At 41.3% G+C, this 6,000-nt stretch overlaps 1 protein-coding gene across 5 annotated transcripts in view; it reads right to left on the reverse strand.

Annotated features, from left to right (window-relative positions):
- TANK (TRAF family member associated NFKB activator) overlaps window positions 1-2,513 on the reverse strand; it is an 85,537-nt gene extending 83,024 nt beyond the window's left edge. For all 5 annotated transcript variants that reach the window (XM_044304181.1, XM_044304186.1, XM_044304182.1 and 2 more), the window contains exon 1: window positions 2,260-2,513. The gene's annotated coding sequence lies outside the window, so the exon portion shown is untranslated. The remainder of the gene's footprint in view (window positions 1-2,259) is intronic.
- Window positions 2,514-6,000: the final 3,487 nt, after the last annotated feature.

The raw sequence follows: 6,000 nt of genomic DNA on the forward strand, positions 1-6,000 counted from the left end.
AGCACTTTAACACTACAAACAAAGCAGACAGAGAAGCTTTGTACATATAAAAATGTAAAATCTATATGCAATATATTTAAAATGTATGGAAATGAAACTACAAAAAAAGAAATAATACTGAGAGCAATACTAATTCCACCCACCCTCCTCCTCCTCCTCCTCCTCCTACTAATATCTCCATATTTCCACCACTATTTGCACTACTACTAACTTTTTTATGACTTAATAATAATATACTATTATAATAATGTAATAATAACATTTTCATTATTATTATTATTATATAATAATATTTATGATACTTTAATTGTTTAGGAGTAAAACATTGGCAGCAAAATTAGATTTTTTTTTCACAGGCCCAAAATCTATTCTTTTACAATTATCAATTAAATTGGAGACTCACAAACTACTCAGTGAACCGTAAAAACAGTGTATGGGTGGGTTCTAAATATGTGTTGTATATTTCGTTAACTGTTCCGTTATAACAGTCGGCAGGACTTTTCTTTCGGTCTTACATAACGGAACAAGATGGAACCATTATTTGTGCCCACAGAACTTTATTAGACGCATCATAAACAGAATGCCTCTAAAGGCTTCCGTTTTGCATTCCGTCCTTAAATTCCGTTATATTCCGTTATAACTAATGGAATATACAACGCATATGTGAACCCACCCTGAGGCCTCATGTACATGGAGCCGCTATATGTACAGAGCCTAGGTACAGAGTTCTATGGCAGCTAATTACTATGAAGTCATAGGCACTCTTTGTGCCGCCATATGGTGCCTCTGTATGAAACCATATCTAAGATATCCAGTGGAACATGGCAACATTTTTTTCTGTCATATTCGAGCAGAATCCAGAAAAAAACCCTCTCCATACCTCCTGAAAAATCGAAGATCTTCTGAGCTACAGCAAACGTCTAGAGGTGCCGTATTACACTGCCTTGCCACTGGCATTATTTTAAACTCTAATTGACCATATATTATTATTTTTTGCTTCTCCGTGTTTAAGCAGCCATGCTGTTTGTGGGTACATAATTACTTCGTAATTTATAGTACATTTTGTTTGCATTGCAAATATAGAAAAACCTATTTTTTCATTGTGTTTTTTATTTTATTGTTTACAAAGTACATAGTTGACACGGAATAACCCGTTACATGAGTTGCTCGTGCGGATACCTAATAAGTGTAGTATAAGTACGCACAATAAAATATAGTTTTATGAAACATAATGGCTTATTTATAATTATTTTTTGCAAGATTTTTTTTATAACTTTTTTTAATAATCCCATTACGGAATTACTGTCTTAAAAGGATGTTATACCATGTATTAACATACTCCTGTATGCTAATACATTATGCTCTGTGTCTTTATGGCGGAGGCTGCAGTTAGGGCAACACTGGTGCACCCTGACAATCGGGACTACTGAACTTACAGTCCAGGGGTCCTTTCTAGGTCCCCAAGGCTGACTGCAGAGGACTTACCCGGCCTTAGATCAGATCACTTAGACCAGGGATCAGCAACCTTCGGCACTCCAGCTGTGGTGAAACTACAACTCCCAGCATACAAACATGCTTGGCTGTTGTTGGAACGCCCATAGAAGTCGATGGAGAGCATGCTGGGAGTTGTAGTTTCACCACAGCTGGAGTGCCGGAGGTTGCTGACCTCTGACTTAGACCAATAAGATTGGTGGAAATCCCCATTGGATCATGCTGTGGTCACAGACGGTGGCAATCAGAGGGTTAACGGTTGGGATCGGCGCTACCTCCCAATCCTGGCTGTAGAGCAAAAGGCTGCCCTAAGAAGCGGAGAAGCTAGTTACAGTTCACTGGTAGAGCAGCGCTCCGTCCAAAACACTGACAGAGTGGGCGGTCATTAAGGGGTTAATGCTTTTTGCTATGCGCGTGTCAGCTTTGCAGCTGTAGTCAAATTAAGTTAAAATTAATAAAATGTATAATTTCCTAATCGTACATTCGTTTTTACTGCAATTTTTCAGCCATACCTGATTTTAGTGTAGTGGTTTTGTCTTAATTTTATCTCTTTTGGTTCCAATAGGCAAAAAAAATGTACAAAAGTATCTAAAAAAATATTACTTTTAGGAACAATTCTTTATATAAATGCCTCCGATAAGGAAACATTAATGCTCCAGCCCCCCCCCACCCCAGTCGTGAGCTCAGCAATGCAAAACTGAAGATGTAAAGATACCAAGTTGTACTCAAATTAATACAAATATTTCAAATGTAACATTTGACATTTACCTTATTGTCCGGTGTTACAGTGTTACGGATCCAGGAATGGGCAGGTCTGGACGGTGCAGTTGCAGCGAGTGTGCTGGCCTGTGCAGATGCTGAGTGCTAGTAATGTCTGGGAACTTCCAGGGGGAATCCCCCAGCTCAGCTTCCTTATTTGTTATACATATCAACCAATTGCTTTCAGTGTCTTAACCCCGTCTGCTATGTCATTCTGGCCTATTCTTAGATATACCTACTTTTTTTTTTCTTAGAATACCTAATATTTTGAGATATTCTAAAATTCTGGCCGCACCGATAAGGCCGAATTACAGTATTGAACTGAGCTGAAATGGTATCAACGAAGCTAAAGCTGAATGACGTCCCATTAGGCATGACATTTCACAAATGCTTCCTCTTTCAAAGAGATTTTACGTCTTTTTTTTGCAATAGTCCTTACAGATACAGCAGAGCTGAGTTTGTCGTGTGGCTCAATTCACAGTGATTTTGCAAAGCATGGGCCCGCCTGTGAACTTTCTGCCTTATCCTACCTCTGTGCTGTGAAAGCAGTGGTTCGATCACAAACTTAGCACTGCATCCAGTGGCGTAACTAGAAATGATTGAGCCCCACAGCAAATTTTTGAACACGCAACCTGTTTGCAGCCCCCTCCTCCTCTGCAACCCGCACCCCTGTGACTAGTCAAGATCGCTATCTCAGACCAGGCCCGGCGGCCGCTCTGTCTGTTTTCTACACGTGTATACCGTATGTCATGTCACTGTATATAATGTCATTTTATAATACTGAGTATAGATGGGTATGACAGGCACACTCTCATACGTTACTGCATGGAATAAATACAGAGACAATGATGGGGTTTAAAATTGTGTGTTTATTTGCATCTAAATATTAAAAGTTGTTTTATATAAAAACAGTTTTTATGAAAGCAATTTTTGGCAGATTTGTTGTTGGGGATGGGGAGTCTTCTTTCTTGAGTGGCTGTTACAGTTGGGATGTGTAAAGATGTTTATTTGTTGTAAAGGTTGGCTGGGGTGTAAGGTGTGTGGGTACTTGTGCCGGATGGTTCTTGGTTAGGTATTAGGTGTGGTAGAACTTCGGTGCGGTGTGTGAACTTTAGTGAGGATATGTGCATATAACATATAACACAAAAAAAGGGGGTTAGGCTTCCAATGTTTCCTCAGGATATTTGTCCTGGTAGAGGAATTCCTATGGCAGTCTTGTGATAATCATAAAAAGTCATAAAAGTGGTTCCATGTGTTGGAAAAAACTTGTGGGTGTGCGTGTGGCGTCTCTCGTGACAGGGCGGGGCAACACTTCACTCCTGGCGGTGGTTGCGATTGGTCCCTAAGTTTCGGGCGGGATTTCACTTTTGGAGTGTAGAATCGCAATTGGTTATCCTCTTTCTGGTTCTTTCTGATTGGTTTTAAGGTTTTCGAAAGATAATTCGAATGATTTCAAAAAAAAAAACGGATGTGGAAATGATATAAGAAAAAAAGGTGGAAATAGGAATAAATGTATATGACCCTCGAGTTCCTTTACCATACATTGTATATACATTTATATACATTTATTCCTAATTTCACCTTTTTTCTTCTTATATAATTTCCACATCTATATTTTTAGAAATCGTTTCGAATTATCTTTCGAAAAACCTTAAAGGGACACTGACAGGCCCAATAACCATAATTAGCTGTATATATGCCATGCACAGGTCTTCTAATGTGCATTAAAAACATATAAGTATCCCCCCTGTCCACCTTATGTATACAGTAAACTCATGTTTTTTATAACCTGAACTAATCGCTGTTCTTTCTGCCCAAGGGGCGGCTTTCAGCTCCACTTGCGCCCAGCCAGCCTCAGCCCAACTGCCGTTTTTGAAGCGCCGCCCAGCTCATCAATATTCATTTAGCTGGGCGGCTTCTGCAGTCCCCGACCTTCCGAGATCCGGCGCATGCCCAATAGAAAGCTATGGCTGCGCCCGGCACAAGTACCCACACACCTTACACCCCAACCAACCTTTACGACAAATAAACACAAATAAACACCACATCTTTACACATCCCAACTGAACAGCCACTCAAGAAAGAAGACTCCCCATCCCCAACAAAATCTGCCAAAAATTGCTTTCATAAAAACTGTTTTTATATAAAACAACTTTTAATATTTAGATACAAATAAACACACAATTTTAAACCCCATCATGGTCTCTGTATTTATTCCATGCAGTAACATATGAGAGCGTGCCTGTCATACCCATCTATACTCATTCTCTTTCAACTCGCGGCCTCTGGGTGTGCCGATGACAGAGCACCTCACTCCATATTGCTAAATTGGTGAGCCACTGTACCACATACCCAGTTTATAATACTAACATTGTTTAGTCCTTCTTCTGGGTGGGCCCCTTTCTGAGCTCGGGCCCCGTAGTAGCCGCTTCTCCTGCTTCCACAATAGCTACGCCCCTGACTGCATCCTCTGTGCATAGATTCTAAAATGACATTAAGCGCTCATGCTCACAAATGTATTCTCTTTCCGTTTCCGTTCCGTTTTTTACAGGTCCGTATGCGGAACCATTCACTTTAATGGAACCGCAAAAAAAAAAACGCAAATGAAACCGTGTGCAGTCCATTTCCGTATGTCTGCATGTCCGTTCCGCAAAAAAATAGAACACGTCCTATTCTTGTCCTTTTTGTGGACAAGCAAAGGCATTGTTACAATGGGTCCGCAAAAAAAACCTGATGCGATACGGATGTCATCTGTTTCTTTTTGTGGATCTGTGTTTTGCGGACCGTGAAATACATACGGTCGTGTGCATGATCCCTAAAGGGGTTGTTCCATCTCATGCATCGCTAGGATATGCCACCAATATCTGATAGGTGTGGGTCCCACCACCAGGACCTGCACCTACATTATCTCTAGAACAGAGCCCACAAACTGAAGGAGCGCGGACCGTGCATGTACAATCGGCCTCCATTCATTTCTGTGGGAGTGCTGAAAATTGCCAAGCTCGGCTATTTTCTGAAGTCCCATAGAAATTAATGGGAAGCGCACCATGTAAGCCCCTCCACCACTCCATACACTTCTATGGGGCTGACGGAAATTTTTGGCAGTCCTATAGAAATGAATGAATGGAGGGTGGCTGGGCATGCGCGATCCTCTCTCCTTCAACTCTGGGGACTGGCACCTATCTTAGCGATATGCCCCAATGTATAAGATAGGCCAACCCCTTTAAATGACGTGTCTTGTATAGAAAACCCATCTTCAAACACTGTGATAGTGAATTCCCAGTGAATTGACAACTATGAGCCTGGGCAAAGAGCAGCTCGCACCCTAGAGGACCCAGAATATGTTCGCTTTTCATATACATAACATTGTTTTTAATACGGATTGTAATACTTCATTTATCCTGTAGAGGCGCTGCAGGGAAAATTAATACTTGTTGAAAGAATGGTTCCCACACACTCTGGAACTCGCTACCCCAGCACATCAGACTCTCCCCCAACATCTAAACCTTCAAAAGTAACCTGAAAACCTACCCAAATTATTATTATTATTTTTTTCCAAATTCCAAGAGCTTTATTGGCAGGACCAAATACATTTAAAGGGGTTATCCCACTTCGCCTTTTTATACTTACCTGCTGCCACCGCGCCGTTCACTTTCTTGATTCTGGCTGGGGGCGGGCTTCATCTTGATTGAAGTCTTCTCCAGGCCGGGCCACGCGCTGGACTGAACGCGCACACCGCCGCGCATGCGT

Source organism: Bufo gargarizans, chromosome 8 (genome assembly GCF_014858855.1).
Source record: "Bufo gargarizans isolate SCDJY-AF-19 chromosome 8, ASM1485885v1, whole genome shotgun sequence".
Classification (NCBI taxonomy): domain Eukaryota; kingdom Metazoa; phylum Chordata; class Amphibia; order Anura; family Bufonidae; genus Bufo; species Bufo gargarizans.